This window comes from Mytilus trossulus, chromosome 10, assembly GCF_036588685.1.
Source record: "Mytilus trossulus isolate FHL-02 chromosome 10, PNRI_Mtr1.1.1.hap1, whole genome shotgun sequence".
NCBI lineage: Eukaryota > Metazoa > Mollusca > Bivalvia > Mytilida > Mytilidae > Mytilus > Mytilus trossulus.
Window position 1 is genome coordinate 51531324 of NC_086382.1, and position 23604 is coordinate 51554927.

At 35.1% G+C, this 23604-nt stretch overlaps 15 non-coding genes across 15 annotated transcripts; all 15 read right to left on the reverse strand.

The window, feature by feature from the left end:
• Nucleotides 1-27: 27 nt before the first annotated feature.
• Trnam-cau (transfer RNA methionine (anticodon CAU)) lies at nucleotides 28-99 on the reverse strand. The gene has a single exon. It is a non-coding gene; the product is annotated as a tRNA-Met (tRNA).
• Nucleotides 100-1538: 1439 nt separating this feature from the next.
• On the reverse strand, nucleotides 1539-1610 carry Trnam-cau (transfer RNA methionine (anticodon CAU)). The gene has a single exon. It is a non-coding gene; the product is annotated as a tRNA-Met (tRNA).
• A 1439-nt stretch (nucleotides 1611-3049) lies between these two features.
• Trnam-cau (transfer RNA methionine (anticodon CAU)) lies at nucleotides 3050-3121 on the reverse strand. The gene has a single exon. It is a non-coding gene; the product is annotated as a tRNA-Met (tRNA).
• A 1439-nt stretch (nucleotides 3122-4560) lies between these two features.
• Trnam-cau (transfer RNA methionine (anticodon CAU)) lies at nucleotides 4561-4632 on the reverse strand. The gene has a single exon. It is a non-coding gene; the product is annotated as a tRNA-Met (tRNA).
• Nucleotides 4633-6071: 1439 nt separating this feature from the next.
• Nucleotides 6072-6143, reverse strand: Trnam-cau (transfer RNA methionine (anticodon CAU)). Its single transcript has one exon. It is a non-coding gene; the product is annotated as a tRNA-Met (tRNA).
• Nucleotides 6144-7582: 1439 nt separating this feature from the next.
• Nucleotides 7583-7654, reverse strand: Trnam-cau (transfer RNA methionine (anticodon CAU)). Its single transcript has one exon. It is a non-coding gene; the product is annotated as a tRNA-Met (tRNA).
• Nucleotides 7655-9093: 1439 nt separating this feature from the next.
• On the reverse strand, nucleotides 9094-9165 carry Trnam-cau (transfer RNA methionine (anticodon CAU)). The gene has a single exon. It is a non-coding gene; the product is annotated as a tRNA-Met (tRNA).
• Nucleotides 9166-10604: 1439 nt separating this feature from the next.
• Trnam-cau (transfer RNA methionine (anticodon CAU)) lies at nucleotides 10605-10676 on the reverse strand. Its single transcript has one exon. It is a non-coding gene; the product is annotated as a tRNA-Met (tRNA).
• Nucleotides 10677-12145: 1469 nt separating this feature from the next.
• Nucleotides 12146-12217, reverse strand: Trnam-cau (transfer RNA methionine (anticodon CAU)). The gene has a single exon. It is a non-coding gene; the product is annotated as a tRNA-Met (tRNA).
• A 1439-nt stretch (nucleotides 12218-13656) lies between these two features.
• Nucleotides 13657-13728, reverse strand: Trnam-cau (transfer RNA methionine (anticodon CAU)). The gene has a single exon. It is a non-coding gene; the product is annotated as a tRNA-Met (tRNA).
• A 1439-nt stretch (nucleotides 13729-15167) lies between these two features.
• Trnam-cau (transfer RNA methionine (anticodon CAU)) lies at nucleotides 15168-15239 on the reverse strand. The gene has a single exon. It is a non-coding gene; the product is annotated as a tRNA-Met (tRNA).
• A 1439-nt stretch (nucleotides 15240-16678) lies between these two features.
• Nucleotides 16679-16750, reverse strand: Trnam-cau (transfer RNA methionine (anticodon CAU)). Its single transcript has one exon. It is a non-coding gene; the product is annotated as a tRNA-Met (tRNA).
• A 1439-nt stretch (nucleotides 16751-18189) lies between these two features.
• Trnam-cau (transfer RNA methionine (anticodon CAU)) lies at nucleotides 18190-18261 on the reverse strand. The gene has a single exon. It is a non-coding gene; the product is annotated as a tRNA-Met (tRNA).
• Nucleotides 18262-19700: 1439 nt separating this feature from the next.
• On the reverse strand, nucleotides 19701-19772 carry Trnam-cau (transfer RNA methionine (anticodon CAU)). Its single transcript has one exon. It is a non-coding gene; the product is annotated as a tRNA-Met (tRNA).
• A 3202-nt stretch (nucleotides 19773-22974) lies between these two features.
• On the reverse strand, nucleotides 22975-23046 carry Trnam-cau (transfer RNA methionine (anticodon CAU)). Its single transcript has one exon. It is a non-coding gene; the product is annotated as a tRNA-Met (tRNA).
• Nucleotides 23047-23604: the final 558 nt, after the last annotated feature.

Here is a 23604-nt window from a genome sequence, read left to right on the forward strand (position 1 = left end):
AGATTTTCGTCAATGAGAAAAAATAATTAGCAGAGCGTGGTTTCGATCCACGGACCTCTGGGTTATGGGCCCAGCACGCTTCCACTGCGCCACTCTGCTCATGAGATACAGTTATGACTTTTAACTATATAGAGTGCAACCAATCACACGCGTTGCATCAGAAAACGATATTCCCGCTAAAAAGCAAATTCTTCAAGACTTTTTTTCACTAACGTTATGTTCTTGACCTGCATTTTGACTAAGAGAAATTTGATTTAGTGTTCTTAATTCGTTTCAGGCCAGGCAAACCTACGTTTCCCAGAATAATAATAGCAATTTCGGGATTTCCTTGTGTGAGAAGTCTATATCATAAAGCAAATTGAGAGCAGAACAGTTGTAAATAAGTTGATCTGTCTTAAAATTTCTATAAATTTGAAATGACTCTGTTAACGAAGTTGTACCGTACATTATATATATGCTTACCGTACATTATCTATATGCTAAATGAAAGGTATAAACTATATTGTTTTCTAAACATTATCGTCAGCCTGCGTAGCTCAGTCGGTAGAGCATCAGACTTTTAATCTGAGGGTCTAGGGTTCGAGTCCCTACGTGGGCGATTGTAATTTTTGCTCCTTTGAGGTGGATTGATATCGTTTCTGTTCTAGACATCATTTGTTTATACATGTTATAGGTGTGATCCCTATACCTAAGTTTGAACGACTCTACAATGTCGTCTGATTGCAATTTTATTAGCAGCTGACGATGGACACAGCTGCATGGTATTTATATAGAAAAGCATCGATCATAAGTTTTGATTTTCTTTTAATTTCGATGCAAACGGGTCAAATAAAACAATAGAATCGTATCGTATTAAGTAGACTTGTAAAATAAATCTGGTCTTTTATATCAACTATTCTGTGGTATAACAAAAAGTTTTGAGAGAAACTGTTAATTATAAATGTGCAAAATTTGGGAGTGTTCTCTAAGTAGCCTGCGTAGCTCAGTCGGTAGAGCATCAGACTTTTAATCTGAGGGTCTAGGGTTCGAGTCCCTACGTGGGCGGCTGTATTTTTTGCAAACTTTTTTGTTATAGTACTATGTGTTCTTGTTATGGATAGATTCGAAAACAAGTTGTGCTTGCAAAACATGAAAAACGTCAAAGTAAACGACAACATGATCTCCACCGCCTCTTTCCGTGACGAAAGATAGGTTTATATAATATGTGGACTGATATATCATCAATATGAGCATTTATTTTCGAACGTTCGAATAGGTATTCATGATTCTTTATCTGGTTTGTTTCAACTTTTGTTGATTAATGAGTAGCACATGTATCTTATAGCTGCATAAATGACTACTTTGAGGATTCAAACGTTTACATATTGAGGGATTTCACCAACTTATTACATACATGTGATATTTTTCATACTGAATTAGTTGATTTTTCAGGATAGAGTCATAGTTTTACGATCAACTTTATTTTGACATTAATTTCGTTTGTCATCATTTCCTGACAGTCGCCTGAAAAAAGATTTTCGTCAATGAGAAAAAATAATTAGCAGAGCGTGGTTTCGATCCACGGACCTCTGGGTTATGGGCCCAGCACGCTTCCACTGCGCCACTCTGCTCATGAGATACAGTTATGACTTTTAACTATATAGAGTGCAACCAATCACACGCGTTGCATCAGAAAACGATATTCCCGCTAAAAAGCAAATTCTTCAAGACTTTTTTTCACTAACGTTATGTTCTTGACCTGCATTTTGACTAAGAGAAATTTGATTTAGTGTTCTTAATTCGTTTCAGGCCAGGCAAACCTACGTTTCCCAGAATAATAATAGCAATTTCGGGATTTCCTTGTGTGAGAAGTCTATATCATAAAGCAAATTGAGAGCAGAACAGTTGTAAATAAGTTGATCTGTCTTAAAATTTCTATAAATTTGAAATGACTCTGTTAACGAAGTTGTACCGTACATTATATATATGCTTACCGTACATTATCTATATGCTAAATGAAAGGTATAAACTATATTGTTTTCTAAACATTATCGTCAGCCTGCGTAGCTCAGTCGGTAGAGCATCAGACTTTTAATCTGAGGGTCTAGGGTTCGAGTCCCTACGTGGGCGATTGTAATTTTTGCTCCTTTGAGGTGGATTGATATCGTTTCTGTTCTAGACATCATTTGTTTATACATGTTATAGGTGTGATCCCTATACCTAAGTTTGAACGACTCTACAATGTCGTCTGATTGCAATTTTATTAGCAGCTGACGATGGACACAGCTGCATGGTATTTATATAGAAAAGCATCGATCATAAGTTTTGATTTTCTTTTAATTTCGATGCAAACGGGTCAAATAAAACAATAGAATCGTATCGTATTAAGTAGACTTGTAAAATAAATCTGGTCTTTTATATCAACTATTCTGTGGTATAACAAAAAGTTTTGAGAGAAACTGTTAATTATAAATGTGCAAAATTTGGGAGTGTTCTCTAAGTAGCCTGCGTAGCTCAGTCGGTAGAGCATCAGACTTTTAATCTGAGGGTCTAGGGTTCGAGTCCCTACGTGGGCGGCTGTATTTTTTGCAAACTTTTTTGTTATAGTACTATGTGTTCTTGTTATGGATAGATTCGAAAACAAGTTGTGCTTGCAAAACATGAAAAACGTCAAAGTAAACGACAACATGATCTCCACCGCCTCTTTCCGTGACGAAAGATAGGTTTATATAATATGTGGACTGATATATCATCAATATGAGCATTTATTTTCGAACGTTCGAATAGGTATTCATGATTCTTTATCTGGTTTGTTTCAACTTTTGTTGATTAATGAGTAGCACATGTATCTTATAGCTGCATAAATGACTACTTTGAGGATTCAAACGTTTACATATTGAGGGATTTCACCAACTTATTACATACATGTGATATTTTTCATACTGAATTAGTTGATTTTTCAGGATAGAGTCATAGTTTTACGATCAACTTTATTTTGACATTAATTTCGTTTGTCATCATTTCCTGACAGTCGCCTGAAAAAAGATTTTCGTCAATGAGAAAAAATAATTAGCAGAGCGTGGTTTCGATCCACGGACCTCTGGGTTATGGGCCCAGCACGCTTCCACTGCGCCACTCTGCTCATGAGATACAGTTATGACTTTTAACTATATAGAGTGCAACCAATCACACGCGTTGCATCAGAAAACGATATTCCCGCTAAAAAGCAAATTCTTCAAGACTTTTTTTCACTAACGTTATGTTCTTGACCTGCATTTTGACTAAGAGAAATTTGATTTAGTGTTCTTAATTCGTTTCAGGCCAGGCAAACCTACGTTTCCCAGAATAATAATAGCAATTTCGGGATTTCCTTGTGTGAGAAGTCTATATCATAAAGCAAATTGAGAGCAGAACAGTTGTAAATAAGTTGATCTGTCTTAAAATTTCTATAAATTTGAAATGACTCTGTTAACGAAGTTGTACCGTACATTATATATATGCTTACCGTACATTATCTATATGCTAAATGAAAGGTATAAACTATATTGTTTTCTAAACATTATCGTCAGCCTGCGTAGCTCAGTCGGTAGAGCATCAGACTTTTAATCTGAGGGTCTAGGGTTCGAGTCCCTACGTGGGCGATTGTAATTTTTGCTCCTTTGAGGTGGATTGATATCGTTTCTGTTCTAGACATCATTTGTTTATACATGTTATAGGTGTGATCCCTATACCTAAGTTTGAACGACTCTACAATGTCGTCTGATTGCAATTTTATTAGCAGCTGACGATGGACACAGCTGCATGGTATTTATATAGAAAAGCATCGATCATAAGTTTTGATTTTCTTTTAATTTCGATGCAAACGGGTCAAATAAAACAATAGAATCGTATCGTATTAAGTAGACTTGTAAAATAAATCTGGTCTTTTATATCAACTATTCTGTGGTATAACAAAAAGTTTTGAGAGAAACTGTTAATTATAAATGTGCAAAATTTGGGAGTGTTCTCTAAGTAGCCTGCGTAGCTCAGTCGGTAGAGCATCAGACTTTTAATCTGAGGGTCTAGGGTTCGAGTCCCTACGTGGGCGGCTGTATTTTTTGCAAACTTTTTTGTTATAGTACTATGTGTTCTTGTTATGGATAGATTCGAAAACAAGTTGTGCTTGCAAAACATGAAAAACGTCAAAGTAAACGACAACATGATCTCCACCGCCTCTTTCCGTGACGAAAGATAGGTTTATATAATATGTGGACTGATATATCATCAATATGAGCATTTATTTTCGAACGTTCGAATAGGTATTCATGATTCTTTATCTGGTTTGTTTCAACTTTTGTTGATTAATGAGTAGCACATGTATCTTATAGCTGCATAAATGACTACTTTGAGGATTCAAACGTTTACATATTGAGGGATTTCACCAACTTATTACATACATGTGATATTTTTCATACTGAATTAGTTGATTTTTCAGGATAGAGTCATAGTTTTACGATCAACTTTATTTTGACATTAATTTCGTTTGTCATCATTTCCTGACAGTCGCCTGAAAAAAGATTTTCGTCAATGAGAAAAAATAATTAGCAGAGCGTGGTTTCGATCCACGGACCTCTGGGTTATGGGCCCAGCACGCTTCCACTGCGCCACTCTGCTCATGAGATACAGTTATGACTTTTAACTATATAGAGTGCAACCAATCACACGCGTTGCATCAGAAAACGATATTCCCGCTAAAAAGCAAATTCTTCAAGACTTTTTTTCACTAACGTTATGTTCTTGACCTGCATTTTGACTAAGAGAAATTTGATTTAGTGTTCTTAATTCGTTTCAGGCCAGGCAAACCTACGTTTCCCAGAATAATAATAGCAATTTCGGGATTTCCTTGTGTGAGAAGTCTATATCATAAAGCAAATTGAGAGCAGAACAGTTGTAAATAAGTTGATCTGTCTTAAAATTTCTATAAATTTGAAATGACTCTGTTAACGAAGTTGTACCGTACATTATATATATGCTTACCGTACATTATCTATATGCTAAATGAAAGGTATAAACTATATTGTTTTCTAAACATTATCGTCAGCCTGCGTAGCTCAGTCGGTAGAGCATCAGACTTTTAATCTGAGGGTCTAGGGTTCGAGTCCCTACGTGGGCGATTGTAATTTTTGCTCCTTTGAGGTGGATTGATATCGTTTCTGTTCTAGACATCATTTGTTTATACATGTTATAGGTGTGATCCCTATACCTAAGTTTGAACGACTCTACAATGTCGTCTGATTGCAATTTTATTAGCAGCTGACGATGGACACAGCTGCATGGTATTTATATAGAAAAGCATCGATCATAAGTTTTGATTTTCTTTTAATTTCGATGCAAACGGGTCAAATAAAACAATAGAATCGTATCGTATTAAGTAGACTTGTAAAATAAATCTGGTCTTTTATATCAACTATTCTGTGGTATAACAAAAAGTTTTGAGAGAAACTGTTAATTATAAATGTGCAAAATTTGGGAGTGTTCTCTAAGTAGCCTGCGTAGCTCAGTCGGTAGAGCATCAGACTTTTAATCTGAGGGTCTAGGGTTCGAGTCCCTACGTGGGCGGCTGTATTTTTTGCAAACTTTTTTGTTATAGTACTATGTGTTCTTGTTATGGATAGATTCGAAAACAAGTTGTGCTTGCAAAACATGAAAAACGTCAAAGTAAACGACAACATGATCTCCACCGCCTCTTTCCGTGACGAAAGATAGGTTTATATAATATGTGGACTGATATATCATCAATATGAGCATTTATTTTCGAACGTTCGAATAGGTATTCATGATTCTTTATCTGGTTTGTTTCAACTTTTGTTGATTAATGAGTAGCACATGTATCTTATAGCTGCATAAATGACTACTTTGAGGATTCAAACGTTTACATATTGAGGGATTTCACCAACTTATTACATACATGTGATATTTTTCATACTGAATTAGTTGATTTTTCAGGATAGAGTCATAGTTTTACGATCAACTTTATTTTGACATTAATTTCGTTTGTCATCATTTCCTGACAGTCGCCTGAAAAAAGATTTTCGTCAATGAGAAAAAATAATTAGCAGAGCGTGGTTTCGATCCACGGACCTCTGGGTTATGGGCCCAGCACGCTTCCACTGCGCCACTCTGCTCATGAGATACAGTTATGACTTTTAACTATATAGAGTGCAACCAATCACACGCGTTGCATCAGAAAACGATATTCCCGCTAAAAAGCAAATTCTTCAAGACTTTTTTTCACTAACGTTATGTTCTTGACCTGCATTTTGACTAAGAGAAATTTGATTTAGTGTTCTTAATTCGTTTCAGGCCAGGCAAACCTACGTTTCCCAGAATAATAATAGCAATTTCGGGATTTCCTTGTGTGAGAAGTCTATATCATAAAGCAAATTGAGAGCAGAACAGTTGTAAATAAGTTGATCTGTCTTAAAATTTCTATAAATTTGAAATGACTCTGTTAACGAAGTTGTACCGTACATTATATATATGCTTACCGTACATTATCTATATGCTAAATGAAAGGTATAAACTATATTGTTTTCTAAACATTATCGTCAGCCTGCGTAGCTCAGTCGGTAGAGCATCAGACTTTTAATCTGAGGGTCTAGGGTTCGAGTCCCTACGTGGGCGATTGTAATTTTTGCTCCTTTGAGGTGGATTGATATCGTTTCTGTTCTAGACATCATTTGTTTATACATGTTATAGGTGTGATCCCTATACCTAAGTTTGAACGACTCTACAATGTCGTCTGATTGCAATTTTATTAGCAGCTGACGATGGACACAGCTGCATGGTATTTATATAGAAAAGCATCGATCATAAGTTTTGATTTTCTTTTAATTTCGATGCAAACGGGTCAAATAAAACAATAGAATCGTATCGTATTAAGTAGACTTGTAAAATAAATCTGGTCTTTTATATCAACTATTCTGTGGTATAACAAAAAGTTTTGAGAGAAACTGTTAATTATAAATGTGCAAAATTTGGGAGTGTTCTCTAAGTAGCCTGCGTAGCTCAGTCGGTAGAGCATCAGACTTTTAATCTGAGGGTCTAGGGTTCGAGTCCCTACGTGGGCGGCTGTATTTTTTGCAAACTTTTTTGTTATAGTACTATGTGTTCTTGTTATGGATAGATTCGAAAACAAGTTGTGCTTGCAAAACATGAAAAACGTCAAAGTAAACGACAACATGATCTCCACCGCCTCTTTCCGTGACGAAAGATAGGTTTATATAATATGTGGACTGATATATCATCAATATGAGCATTTATTTTCGAACGTTCGAATAGGTATTCATGATTCTTTATCTGGTTTGTTTCAACTTTTGTTGATTAATGAGTAGCACATGTATCTTATAGCTGCATAAATGACTACTTTGAGGATTCAAACGTTTACATATTGAGGGATTTCACCAACTTATTACATACATGTGATATTTTTCATACTGAATTAGTTGATTTTTCAGGATAGAGTCATAGTTTTACGATCAACTTTATTTTGACATTAATTTCGTTTGTCATCATTTCCTGACAGTCGCCTGAAAAAAGATTTTCGTCAATGAGAAAAAATAATTAGCAGAGCGTGGTTTCGATCCACGGACCTCTGGGTTATGGGCCCAGCACGCTTCCACTGCGCCACTCTGCTCATGAGATACAGTTATGACTTTTAACTATATAGAGTGCAACCAATCACACGCGTTGCATCAGAAAACGATATTCCCGCTAAAAAGCAAATTCTTCAAGACTTTTTTTCACTAACGTTATGTTCTTGACCTGCATTTTGACTAAGAGAAATTTGATTTAGTGTTCTTAATTCGTTTCAGGCCAGGCAAACCTACGTTTCCCAGAATAATAATAGCAATTTCGGGATTTCCTTGTGTGAGAAGTCTATATCATAAAGCAAATTGAGAGCAGAACAGTTGTAAATAAGTTGATCTGTCTTAAAATTTCTATAAATTTGAAATGACTCTGTTAACGAAGTTGTACCGTACATTATATATATGCTTACCGTACATTATCTATATGCTAAATGAAAGGTATAAACTATATTGTTTTCTAAACATTATCGTCAGCCTGCGTAGCTCAGTCGGTAGAGCATCAGACTTTTAATCTGAGGGTCTAGGGTTCGAGTCCCTACGTGGGCGATTGTAATTTTTGCTCCTTTGAGGTGGATTGATATCGTTTCTGTTCTAGACATCATTTGTTTATACATGTTATAGGTGTGATCCCTATACCTAAGTTTGAACGACTCTACAATGTCGTCTGATTGCAATTTTATTAGCAGCTGACGATGGACACAGCTGCATGGTATTTATATAGAAAAGCATCGATCATAAGTTTTGATTTTCTTTTAATTTCGATGCAAACGGGTCAAATAAAACAATAGAATCGTATCGTATTAAGTAGACTTGTAAAATAAATCTGGTCTTTTATATCAACTATTCTGTGGTATAACAAAAAGTTTTGAGAGAAACTGTTAATTATAAATGTGCAAAATTTGGGAGTGTTCTCTAAGTAGCCTGCGTAGCTCAGTCGGTAGAGCATCAGACTTTTAATCTGAGGGTCTAGGGTTCGAGTCCCTACGTGGGCGGCTGTATTTTTTGCAAACTTTTTTGTTATAGTACTATGTGTTCTTGTTATGGATAGATTCGAAAACAAGTTGTGCTTGCAAAACATGAAAAACGTCAAAGTAAACGACAACATGATCTCCACCGCCTCTTTCCGTGACGAAAGATAGGTTTATATAATATGTGGACTGATATATCATCAATATGAGCATTTATTTTCGAACGTTCGAATAGGTATTCATGATTCTTTATCTGGTTTGTTTCAACTTTTGTTGATTAATGAGTAGCACATGTATCTTATAGCTGCATAAATGACTACTTTGAGGATTCAAACGTTTACATATTGAGGGATTTCACCAACTTATTACATACATGTGATATTTTTCATACTGAATTAGTTGATTTTTCAGGATAGAGTCATAGTTTTACGATCAACTTTATTTTGACATTAATTTCGTTTGTCATCATTTCCTGACAGTCGCCTGAAAAAAGATTTTCGTCAATGAGAAAAAATAATTAGCAGAGCGTGGTTTCGATCCACGGACCTCTGGGTTATGGGCCCAGCACGCTTCCACTGCGCCACTCTGCTCATGAGATACAGTTATGACTTTTAACTATATAGAGTGCAACCAATCACACGCGTTGCATCAGAAAACGATATTCCCGCTAAAAAGCAAATTCTTCAAGACTTTTTTTCACTAACGTTATGTTCTTGACCTGCATTTTGACTAAGAGAAATTTGATTTAGTGTTCTTAATTCGTTTCAGGCCAGGCAAACCTACGTTTCCCAGAATAATAATAGCAATTTCGGGATTTCCTTGTGTGAGAAGTCTATATCATAAAGCAAATTGAGAGCAGAACAGTTGTAAATAAGTTGATCTGTCTTAAAATTTCTATAAATTTGAAATGACTCTGTTAACGAAGTTGTACCGTACATTATATATATGCTTACCGTACATTATCTATATGCTAAATGAAAGGTATAAACTATATTGTTTTCTAAACATTATCGTCAGCCTGCGTAGCTCAGTCGGTAGAGCATCAGACTTTTAATCTGAGGGTCTAGGGTTCGAGTCCCTACGTGGGCGATTGTAATTTTTGCTCCTTTGAGGTGGATTGATATCGTTTCTGTTCTAGACATCATTTGTTTATACATGTTATAGGTGTGATCCCTATACCTAAGTTTGAACGACTCTACAATGTCGTCTGATTGCAATTTTATTAGCAGCTGACGATGGACACAGCTGCATGGTATTTATATAGAAAAGCATCGATCATAAGTTTTGATTTTCTTTTAATTTCGATGCAAACGGGTCAAATAAAACAATAGAATCGTATCGTATTAAGTAGACTTGTAAAATAAATCTGGTCTTTTATATCAACTATTCTGTGGTATAACAAAAAGTTTTGAGAGAAACTGTTAATTATAAATGTGCAAAATTTGGGAGTGTTCTCTAAGTAGCCTGCGTAGCTCAGTCGGTAGAGCATCAGACTTTTAATCTGAGGGTCTAGGGTTCGAGTCCCTACGTGGGCGGCTGTATTTTTTGCAAACTTTTTTGTTATAGTACTATGTGTTCTTGTTATGGATAGATTCGAAAACAAGTTGTGCTTGCAAAACATGAAAAACGTCAAAGTAAACGACAACATGATCTCCACCGCCTCTTTCCGTGACGAAAGATAGGTTTATATAATATGTGGACTGATATATCATCAATATGAGCATTTATTTTCGAACGTTCGAATAGGTATTCATGATTCTTTATCTGGTTTGTTTCAACTTTTGTTGATTAATGAGTAGCACATGTATCTTATAGCTGCATAAATGACTACTTTGAGGATTCAAACGTTTACATATTGAGGGATTTCACCAACTTATTACATACATGTGATATTTTTCATACTGAATTAGTTGATTTTTCAGGATAGAGTCATAGTTTTACGATCAACTTTATTTTGACATTAATTTCGTTTGTCATCATTTCCTGACAGTCGCCTGAAAAAAGATTTTCGTCAATGAGAAAAAATAATTAGCAGAGCGTGGTTTCGATCCACGGACCTCTGGGTTATGGGCCCAGCACGCTTCCACTGCGCCACTCTGCTCATGAGATACAGTTATGACTTTTAACTATATAGAGTGCAACCAATCACACGCGTTGCATCAGAAAACGATATTCCCGCTAAAAAGCAAATTCTTCAAGACTTTTTTTCACTAACGTTATGTTCTTGACCTGCATTTTGACTAAGAGAAATTTGATTTAGTGTTCTTAATTCGTTTCAGGCCAGGCAAACCTACGTTTCCCAGAATAATAATAGCAATTTCGGGATTTCCTTGTGTGAGAAGTCTATATCATAAAGCAAATTGAGAGCAGAACAGTTGTAAATAAGTTGATCTGTCTTAAAATTTCTATAAATTTGAAATGACTCTGTTAACGAAGTTGTACCGTACATTATATATATGCTTACCGTACATTATCTATATGCTAAATGAAAGGTATAAACTATATTGTTTTCTAAACATTATCGTCAGCCTGCGTAGCTCAGTCGGTAGAGCATAACTAATAAAGATAAAAAAAAAAAGAGCATCAGACTTTTAATCTGAGGGTCTAGGGTTCGAGTCCCTACGTGGGCGATTGTAATTTTTGCTCCTTTGAGGTGGATTGATATCGTTTCTGTTCTAGACATCATTTGTTTATACATGTTATAGGTGTGATCCCTATACCTAAGTTTGAACGACTCTACAATGTCGTCTGATTGCAATTTTATTAGCAGCTGACGATGGACACAGCTGCATGGTATTTATATAGAAAAGCATCGATCATAAGTTTTGATTTTCTTTTAATTTCGATGCAAACGGGTCAAATAAAACAATAGAATCGTATCGTATTAAGTAGACTTGTAAAATAAATCTGGTCTTTTATATCAACTATTCTGTGGTATAACAAAAAGTTTTGAGAGAAACTGTTAATTATAAATGTGCAAAATTTGGGAGTGTTCTCTAAGTAGCCTGCGTAGCTCAGTCGGTAGAGCATCAGACTTTTAATCTGAGGGTCTAGGGTTCGAGTCCCTACGTGGGCGGCTGTATTTTTTGCAAACTTTTTTGTTATAGTACTATGTGTTCTTGTTATGGATAGATTCGAAAACAAGTTGTGCTTGCAAAACATGAAAAACGTCAAAGTAAACGACAACATGATCTCCACCGCCTCTTTCCGTGACGAAAGATAGGTTTATATAATATGTGGACTGATATATCATCAATATGAGCATTTATTTTCGAACGTTCGAATAGGTATTCATGATTCTTTATCTGGTTTGTTTCAACTTTTGTTGATTAATGAGTAGCACATGTATCTTATAGCTGCATAAATGACTACTTTGAGGATTCAAACGTTTACATATTGAGGGATTTCACCAACTTATTACATACATGTGATATTTTTCATACTGAATTAGTTGATTTTTCAGGATAGAGTCATAGTTTTACGATCAACTTTATTTTGACATTAATTTCGTTTGTCATCATTTCCTGACAGTCGCCTGAAAAAAGATTTTCGTCAATGAGAAAAAATAATTAGCAGAGCGTGGTTTCGATCCACGGACCTCTGGGTTATGGGCCCAGCACGCTTCCACTGCGCCACTCTGCTCATGAGATACAGTTATGACTTTTAACTATATAGAGTGCAACCAATCACACGCGTTGCATCAGAAAACGATATTCCCGCTAAAAAGCAAATTCTTCAAGACTTTTTTTCACTAACGTTATGTTCTTGACCTGCATTTTGACTAAGAGAAATTTGATTTAGTGTTCTTAATTCGTTTCAGGCCAGGCAAACCTACGTTTCCCAGAATAATAATAGCAATTTCGGGATTTCCTTGTGTGAGAAGTCTATATCATAAAGCAAATTGAGAGCAGAACAGTTGTAAATAAGTTGATCTGTCTTAAAATTTCTATAAATTTGAAATGACTCTGTTAACGAAGTTGTACCGTACATTATATATATGCTTACCGTACATTATCTATATGCTAAATGAAAGGTATAAACTATATTGTTTTCTAAACATTATCGTCAGCCTGCGTAGCTCAGTCGGTAGAGCATCAGACTTTTAATCTGAGGGTCTAGGGTTCGAGTCCCTACGTGGGCGATTGTAATTTTTGCTCCTTTGAGGTGGATTGATATCGTTTCTGTTCTAGACATCATTTGTTTATACATGTTATAGGTGTGATCCCTATACCTAAGTTTGAACGACTCTACAATGTCGTCTGATTGCAATTTTATTAGCAGCTGACGATGGACACAGCTGCATGGTATTTATATAGAAAAGCATCGATCATAAGTTTTGATTTTCTTTTAATTTCGATGCAAACGGGTCAAATAAAACAATAGAATCGTATCGTATTAAGTAGACTTGTAAAATAAATCTGGTCTTTTATATCAACTATTCTGTGGTATAACAAAAAGTTTTGAGAGAAACTGTTAATTATAAATGTGCAAAATTTGGGAGTGTTCTCTAAGTAGCCTGCGTAGCTCAGTCGGTAGAGCATCAGACTTTTAATCTGAGGGTCTAGGGTTCGAGTCCCTACGTGGGCGGCTGTATTTTTTGCAAACTTTTTTGTTATAGTACTATGTGTTCTTGTTATGGATAGATTCGAAAACAAGTTGTGCTTGCAAAACATGAAAAACGTCAAAGTAAACGACAACATGATCTCCACCGCCTCTTTCCGTGACGAAAGATAGGTTTATATAATATGTGGACTGATATATCATCAATATGAGCATTTATTTTCGAACGTTCGAATAGGTATTCATGATTCTTTATCTGGTTTGTTTCAACTTTTGTTGATTAATGAGTAGCACATGTATCTTATAGCTGCATAAATGACTACTTTGAGGATTCAAACGTTTACATATTGAGGGATTTCACCAACTTATTACATACATGTGATATTTTTCATACTGAATTAGTTGATTTTTCAGGATAGAGTCATAGTTTTACGATCAACTTTATTTTGACATTAATTTCGTTTGTCATCATTTCCTGACAGTCGCCTGAAAAAAGATTTTCGTCAATGAGAAAAAATAATTAGCAGAGCGTGGTTTCGATCCACGGACCTCTGGGTTATGGGCCCAGCACGCTTCCACTGCGCCACTCTGCTCATGAGATACAGTTATGACTTTTAACTATATAGAGTGCAACCAATCACACGCGTTGCATCAGAAAACGATATTCCCGCTAAAAAGCAAATTCTTCAAGACTTTTTTTCACTAACGTTATGTTCTTGACCTGCATTTTGACTAAGAGAAATTTGATTTAGTGTTCTTAATTCGTTTCAGGCCAGGCAAACCTACGTTTCCCAGAATAATAATAGCAATTTCGGGATTTCCTTGTGTGAGAAGTCTATATCATAAAGCAAATTGAGAGCAGAACAGTTGTAAATAAGTTGATCTGTCTTAAAATTTCTATAAATTTGAAATGACTCTGTTAACGAAGTTGTACCGTACATTATATATATGCTTACCGTACATTATCTATATGCTAAATGAAAGGTATAAACTATATTGTTTTCTAAACATTATCGTCAGCCTGCGTAGCTCAGTCGGTAGAGCATCAGACTTTTAATCTGAGGGTCTAGGGTTCGAGTCCCTACGTGGGCGATTGTAATTTTTGCTCCTTTGAGGTGGATTGATATCGTTTCTGTTCTAGACATCATTTGTTTATACATGTTATAGGTGTGATCCCTATACCTAAGTTTGAACGACTCTACAATGTCGTCTGATTGCAATTTTATTAGCAGCTGACGATGGACACAGCTGCATGGTATTTATATAGAAAAGCATCGATCATAAGTTTTGATTTTCTTTTAATTTCGATGCAAACGGGTCAAATAAAACAATAGAATCGTATCGTATTAAGTAGACTTGTAAAATAAATCTGGTCTTTTATATCAACTATTCTGTGGTATAACAAAAAGTTTTGAGAGAAACTGTTAATTATAAATGTGCAAAATTTGGGAGTGTTCTCTAAGTAGCCTGCGTAGCTCAGTCGGTAGAGCATCAGACTTTTAATCTGAGGGTCTAGGGTTCGAGTCCCTACGTGGGCGGCTGTATTTTTTGCAAACTTTTTTGTTATAGTACTATGTGTTCTTGTTATGGATAGATTCGAAAACAAGTTGTGCTTGCAAAACATGAAAAACGTCAAAGTAAACGACAACATGATCTCCACCGCCTCTTTCCGTGACGAAAGATAGGTTTATATAATATGTGGACTGATATATCATCAATATGAGCATTTATTTTCGAACGTTCGAATAGGTATTCATGATTCTTTATCTGGTTTGTTTCAACTTTTGTTGATTAATGAGTAGCACATGTATCTTATAGCTGCATAAATGACTACTTTGAGGATTCAAACGTTTACATATTGAGGGATTTCACCAACTTATTACATACATGTGATATTTTTCATACTGAATTAGTTGATTTTTCAGGATAGAGTCATAGTTTTACGATCAACTTTATTTTGACATTAATTTCGTTTGTCATCATTTCCTGACAGTCGCCTGAAAAAAGATTTTCGTCAATGAGAAAAAATAATTAGCAGAGCGTGGTTTCGATCCACGGACCTCTGGGTTATGGGCCCAGCACGCTTCCACTGCGCCACTCTGCTCATGAGATACAGTTATGACTTTTAACTATATAGAGTGCAACCAATCACACGCGTTGCATCAGAAAACGATATTCCCGCTAAAAAGCAAATTCTTCAAGACTTTTTTTCACTAACGTTATGTTCTTGACCTGCATTTTGACTAAGAGAAATTTGATTTAGTGTTCTTAATTCGTTTCAGGCCAGGCAAACCTACGTTTCCCAGAATAATAATAGCAATTTCGGGATTTCCTTGTGTGAGAAGTCTATATCATAAAGCAAATTGAGAGCAGAACAGTTGTAAATAAGTTGATCTGTCTTAAAATTTCTATAAATTTGAAATGACTCTGTTAACGAAGTTGTACCGTACATTATATATATGCTTACCGTACATTATCTATATGCTAAATGAAAGGTATAAACTATATTGTTTTCTAAACATTATCGTCAGCCTGCGTAGCTCAGTCGGTAGAGCATCAGACTTTTAATCTGAGGGTCTAGGGTTCGAGTCCCTACGTGGGCGATTGTAATTTTTGCTCCTTTGAGGTGGATTGATATCGTTTCTGTTCTAGACATCATTTGTTTATACATGTTATAGGTGTGATCCCTATACCTAAGTTTGAACGACTCTACAATGTCGTCTGATTGCAATTTTATTAGCAGCTGACGATGGACACAGCTGCATGGTATTTATATAGAAAAGCATCGATCATAAGTTTTGATTTTCTTTTAATTTCGATGCAAACGGGTCAAATAAAACAATAGAATCGTATCGTATTAAGTAGACTTGTAAAATAAATCTGGTCTTTTATATCAACTATTCTGTGGTATAACAAAAAGTTTTGAGAGAAACTGTTAATTATAAATGTGCAAAATTTGGGAGTGTTCTCTAAGTAGCCTGCGTAGCTCAGTCGGTAGAGCATCAGACTTTTAATCTGAGGGTCTAGGGTTCGAGTCCCTACGTGGGCGGCTGTATTTTTTGCAAACTTTTTTGTTATAGTACTATGTGTTCTTGTTATGGATAGATTCGAAAACAAGTTGTGCTTGCAAAACATGAAAAACGTCAAAGTAAACGACAACATGATCTCCACCGCCTCTTTCCGTGACGAAAGATAGGTTTATATAATATGTGGACTGATATATCATCAATATGAGCATTTATTTTCGAACGTTCGAATAGGTATTCATGATTCTTTATCTGGTTTGTTTCAACTTTTGTTGATTAATGAGTAGCACATGTATCTTATAGCTGCATAAATGACTACTTTGAGGATTCAAACGTTTACATATTGAGGGATTTCACCAACTTATTACATACATGTGATATTTTTCATACTGAATTAGTTGATTTTTCAGGATAGAGTCATAGTTTTACGATCAACTTTATTTTGACATTAATTTCGTTTGTCATCATTTCCTGACAGTCGCCTGAAAAAAGATTTTCGTCAATGAGAAAAAATAATTAGCAGAGCGTGGTTTCGATCCACGGACCTCTGGGTTATGGGCCCAGCACGCTTCCACTGCGCCACTCTGCTCATGAGATACAGTTATGACTTTTAACTATATAGAGTGCAACCAATCACACGCGTTGCATCAGAAAACGATATTCCCGCTAAAAAGCAAATTCTTCAAGACTTTTTTTCACTAACGTTATGTTCTTGACCTGCATTTTGACTAAGAGAAATTTGATTTAGTGTTCTTAATTCGTTTCAGGCCAGGCAAACCTACGTTTCCCAGAATAATAATAGCAATTTCGGGATTTCCTTGTGTGAGAAGTCTATATCATAAAGCAAATTGAGAGCAGAACAGTTGTAAATAAGTTGATCTGTCTTAAAATTTCTATAAATTTGAAATGACTCTGTTAACGAAGTTGTACCGTACATTATATATATGCTTACCGTACATTATCTATATGCTAAATGAAAGGTATAAACTATATTGTTTTCTAAACATTATCGTCAGCCTGCGTAGCTCAGTCGGTAGAGCATCAGACTTTTAATCTGAGGGTCTAGGGTTCGAGTCCCTACGTGGGCGATTGTAATTTTTGCTCCTTTGAGGTGGATTGATATCGTTTCTGTTCTAGACATCATTTGTTTATACATGTTATAGGTGTGATCCCTATACCTAAGTTTGAACGACTCTACAATGTCGTCTGATTGCAATTTTATTAGCAGCTGACGATGGACACAGCTGCATGGTATTTATATAGAAAAGCATCGATCATAAGTTTTGATTTTCTTTTAATTTCGATGCAAACGGGTCAAATAAAACAATAGAATCGTATCGTATTAAGTAGACTTGTAAAATAAATCTGGTCTTTTATATCAACTATTCTGTGGTATAACAAAAAGTTTTGAGAGAAACTGTTAATTATAAATGTGCAAAATTTGGGAGTGTTCTCTAAGTAGCCTGCGTAGCTCAGTCGGTAGAGCATCAGACTTTTAATCTGAGGGTCTAGGGTTCGAGTCCCTACGTGGGCGGCTGTATTTTTTGCAAACTTTTTTGTTATAGTACTATGTGTTCTTGTTATGGATAGATTCGAAAACAAGTTGTGCTTGCAAAACATGAAAAACGTCAAAGTAAACGACAACATGATCTCCACCGCCTCTTTCCGTGACGAAAGATAGGTTTATATAATATGTGGACTGATATATCATCAATATGAGCATTTATTTTCGAACGTTCGAATAGGTATTCATGATTCTTTATCTGGTTTGTTTCAACTTTTGTTGATTAATGAGTAGCACATGTATCTTATAGCTGCATAAATGACTACTTTGAGGATTCAAACGTTTACATATTGAGGGATTTCACCAACTTATTACATACATGTGATATTTTTCATACTGAATTAGTTGATTTTTCAGGATAGAGTCATAGTTTTACGATCAACTTTATTTTGACATTAATTTCGTTTGTCATCATTTCCTGACAGTCGCCTGAAAAAAGATTTTCGTCAATGAGAAAAAATAATTAGCAGAGCGTGGTTTCGATCCACGGACCTCTGGGTTATGGGCCCAGCACGCTTCCACTGCGCCACTCTGCTCATGAGATACAGTTATGACTTTTAACTATATAGAGTGCAACCAATCACACGCGTTGCATCAGAAAACGATATTCCCGCTAAAAAGCAAATTCTTCAAGACTTTTTTTCACTAACGTTATGTTCTTGACCTGCATTTTGACTAAGAGAAATTTGATTTAGTGTTCTTAATTCGTTTCAGGCCAGGCAAACCTACGTTTCCCAGAATAATAATAGCAATTTCGGGATTTCCTTGTGTGAGAAGTCTATATCATAAAGCAAATTGAGAGCAGAACAGTTGTAAATAAGTTGATCTGTCTTAAAATTTCTATAAATTTGAAATGACTCTGTTAACGAAGTTGTACCGTACATTATATATATGCTTACCGTACATTATCTATATGCTAAATGAAAGGTATAAACTATATTGTTTTCTAAACATTATCGTCAGCCTGCGTAGCTCAGTCGGTAGAGCATCAGACTTTTAATCTGAGGGTCTAGGGTTCGAGTCCCTACGTGGGCGATTGTAATTTTTGCTCCTTTGAGGTGGATTGATATCGTTTCTGTTCTAGACATCATTTGTTTATACATGTTATAGGTGTGATCCCTATACCTAAGTTTGAACGACTCTACAATGTCGTCTGATTGCAATTTTATTAGCAGCTGACGATGGACACAGCTGCATGGTATTTATATAGAAAAGCATCGATCATAAGTTTTGATTTTCTTTTAATTTCGATGCAAACGGGTCAAATAAAACAATAGAATCGTATCGTATTAAGTAGACTTGTAAAATAAATCTGGTCTTTTATATCAACTATTCTGTGGTATAACAAAAAGTTTTGAGAGAAACTGTTAATTATAAATGTGCAAAATTTGGGAGTGTTCTCTAAGTAGCCTGCGTAGCTCAGTCGGTAGAGCATCAGACTTTTAATCTGAGGGTCTAGGGTTCGAGTCCCTACGTGGGCGGCTGTATTTTTTGCAAACTTTTTTGTTATAGTACTATGTGTTCTTGTTATGGATAGATTCGAAAACAAGTTGTGCTTGCAAAACATGAAAAACGTCAAAGTAAACGACAACATGATCTCCACCGCCTCTTTCCGTGACGAAAGATAGGTTTATATAATATGTGGACTGATATATCATCAATATGAGCATTTATTTTCGAACGTTCGAATAGGTATTCATGATTCTTTATCTGGTTTGTTTCAACTTTTGTTGATTAATGAGTAGCACATGTATCTTATAGCTGCATAAATGACTACTTTGAGGATTCAAACGTTTACATATTGAGGGATTTCACCAACTTATTACATACATGTGATATTTTTCATACTGAATTAGTTGATTTTTCAGGATAGAGTCATAGTTTTACGATCAACTTTATTTTGACATTAATTTCGTTTGTCATCATTTCCTGACAGTCGCCTGAAAAAAGATTTTCGTCAATGAGAAAAAATAATTAGCAGAGCGTGGTTTCGATCCACGGACCTCTGGGTTATGGGCCCAGCACGCTTCCACTGCGCCACTCTGCTCATGAGATACAGTTATGACTTTTAACTATATAGAGTGCAACCAATCACACGCGTTGCATCAGAAAACGATATTCCCGCTAAAAAGCAAATTCTTCAAGACTTTTTTTCACTAACGTTATGTTCTTGACCTGCATTTTGACTAAGAGAAATTTGATTTAGTGTTCTTAATTCGTTTCAGGCCAGGCAAACCTACGTTTCCCAGAATAATAATAGCAATTTCGGGATTTCCTTGTGTGAGAAGTCTATATCATAAAGCAAATTGAGAGCAGAACAGTTGTAAATAAGTTGATCTGTCTTAAAATTTCTATAAATTTGAAATGACTCTGTTAACGAAGTTGTACCGTACATTATATATATGCTTACCGTACATTATCTATATGCTAAATGAAAGGTATAAACTATATTGTTTTCTAAACATTATCGTCAGCCTGCGTAGCTCAGTCGGTAGAGCATCAGACTTTTTAGAAAGTCGAGTGGACCTTTATATGACAGGACGTTGTTTTTGAGTACTGTGAAAATTATACTCTATTATAAGTTATTGCTCGGATTACCAAGCTAAAATATGGATTATTAACATTCTAACTTGTTTTAGAAGTAAGTTCTTTTCATTGATATTGAAAAACCCGTCTTTATTAACTGTTTGAAATGTTGTAAATATTGTTGGATTGAAAGAGGCTACCCGAGGGTGAATTGTATAACTGTTTTTAATTATAATTATAATGGAGAGACTTCCAGCTCTACTGATGAGTACTATAGAAAATGCATGCGAACAATTTCGTAATATCACATTTACTGTTCACGGTGAGAATGACAGAGCCCGTGTTTCTATAGTTTTCACAAATGAAGATAGTACTAAGAGTAAAAGAAAATCAAGTTCTACCGTCAATCGTAATAAGAAACGAATGAAAGAATATAACAATGACAATGTAAATATTGAGAATAATACAAATGTGATTTGTTCAGATCGTCCATCTGAAATAATTCAAATAACGAGTGAAAGGGTAACGACAAATACCTTAGATATAATGGATTTTGAAGATGACCCGTCTGTGGCCTCCGCTACTACAGGTAACATTGATATTATAGAGAATCCAAATATAGAACTGTCTATCGATACAGGTAATGAATTGTCTATGTCACCAACCTGTTTAACAAGTGAAAGTGTAAACAATGTAAATAAAAATAAACATAGTGTATCTGTTGGGAGAATTGAAAAGAATAAATGCACCGTAGATGAATCAATGTGTACAATTAGTCAAACGATTAATAGTGATAGTGTATCTACTCCGTCAACATGTGATAAATTGAAAGAACGTAATAAAACTTTACAAGCTAGTAGATTTATATATAAAATTGTTTTAAAACAAAACCGAAGTGGTATGGACATATTGATTGGAAAAACTCATAGAGGACTTCTGATATTATATCATATGGGCCATAAAAATGTTGAAACTGTCAATCGCGGGGAACGAGAGTACCGGTTATTGAACAAAGTTGTAACCGAGGATTTTAAAGATGTTAGACAAACACAACTGATGACTGATGCAGTCCGTCAAGGAATACTGGAGATTGAAAACGTGGCTTGTGGAAATAAAAAACTGTAAAATTTGTTTAAGTATTTTATAATTTGTTTTTGTAATGAGAGTGTGTATGTTTCTGTGAGAAAATGGGAAAAAATGTTTTTGCTGAATTATGATAATTGGATTGTGATTTTGTTTGCTTGTCTTATTATTGCTGATAATTGACTTAATATTTAATACTTTTGAATTTATTTGCATGGTGGAATGGAGACCAGCCCTTTGCGATCTTTTATTTCGATTGTATCAATTTTCGTCAAATGTAGGACAATGATACAGTACTGTACAAACACTAAAACTCTTTAATTTTTCATTGTATTCGGTGTAGGCTTTTATAATTTGAATGTAAGAGCTGAATGGTAGATTAGAATGAGATTGAATATAAATATAGGGATATGATGTTCTTCCATAGAAAATGATAGATATATATGTAAAGATGAGTATACGAAAGTTGATATTAATCAGATAATTATGTTCGTGAAAAATATTTCACGCAATATAGATAATTTTGCAAATATGATTCATTTTCAGAGAAAGGACAATAAATAATGAAAATGTTTTTATATTTGTGTAATTGAAACTGTGATATGTATATATGAATTGTGAATATAATAAAGATAAAAAAAAAAAAAAGAGCATCAGACTTTTAATCTGAGGGTCTAGGGTTCGAGTCCCTACGTGGGCGATTGTAATTTTTGCTCCTTTGAGGTGGATTGATATCGTTTCTGTTCTAGACATCATTTGTTTATACATGTTATAGGTGTGATCCCTATACCTAAGTTTGAACGACTCTACAATGTCGTCTGATTGCAATTTTATTAGCAGCTGACGATGGACACAGCTGCATGGTATTTATATAGAAAAGCATCGATCATAAGTTTTGATTTTCTTTTAATTTCGATGCAAACGGGTCAAATAAAACAATAGAATCGTATCGTATTAAGTAGACTTGTAAAATAAATCTGGTCTTTTATATCAACTATTCTGTGGTATAACAAAAAGTTTTGAGAGAAACTGTTAATTATAAATGTGCAAAATTTGGGAGTGTTCTCTAAGTAGCCTGCGTAGCTCAGTCGGTAGAGCATCAGACTTTTAATCTGAGGGTCTAGGGTTCGAGTCCCTACGTGGGCGGCTGTATTTTTTGCAAACTTTTTTGTTATAGTACTATGTGTTCTTGTTATGGATAGATTCGAAAACAAGTTGTGCTTGCAAAACATGAAAAACGTCAAAGTAAACGACAACATGATCTCCACCGCCTCTTTCCGTGACGAAAGATAGGTTTATATAATATGTGGACTGATATATCATCAATATGAGCATTTATTTTCGAACGTTCGAATAGGTATTCATGATTCTTTATCTGGTTTGTTTCAACTTTTGTTGATTAATGAGTAGCACATGTATCTTATAGCTGCATAAATGACTACTTTGAGGATTCAAACGTTTACATATTGAGGGATTTCACCAACTTATTACATACATGTGATATTTTTCATACTGAATTAGTTGATTTTTCAGGATAGAGTCATAGTTTTACGATCAACTTTATTTTGACATTAATTTCGTTTGTCATCATTTCCTGACAGTCGCCTGAAAAAAGATTTTCGTCAATGAGAAAAAATAATTAGCAGAGCGTGGTTTCGATCCACGGACCTCTGGGTTATGGGCCCAGCACGCTTCCACTGCGCCACTCTGCTCATGAGATACAGTTATGACTTTTAACTATATAGAGTGCAACCAATCACACGCGTTGCATCAGAAAACGATATTCCCGCTAAAAAGCAAATTCTTCAAGACTTTTTTTCACTAACGTTATGTTCTTGACCTGCATTTTGACTAAGAGAAATTTGATTTAGTGTTCTTAATTCGTTTCAGGCCAGGCAAACCTACGTTTCCCAGAATAATAATAGCAATTTCGGGATTTCCTTGTGTGAGAAGTCTATATCATAAAGCAAATTGAGAGCAGAACAGTTGTAAATAAGTTGATCTGTCTTAAAATTTCTATAAATTTGAAATGACTCTGTTAACGAAGTTGTACCGTACATTATATATATGCTTACCGTACATTATCTATATGCTAAATGAAAGGTATAAACTATATTGTTTTCTAAACATTATCGTCAGCCTGCGTAGCTCAGTCGGTAGAGCATCAGACTTTTAATCTGAGGGTCTAGGGTTCGAGTCCCTACGTGGGCGATTGTAATTTTTGCTCCTTTGAGGTGGATTGATATCGTTTCTGTTCTAGACATCATTTG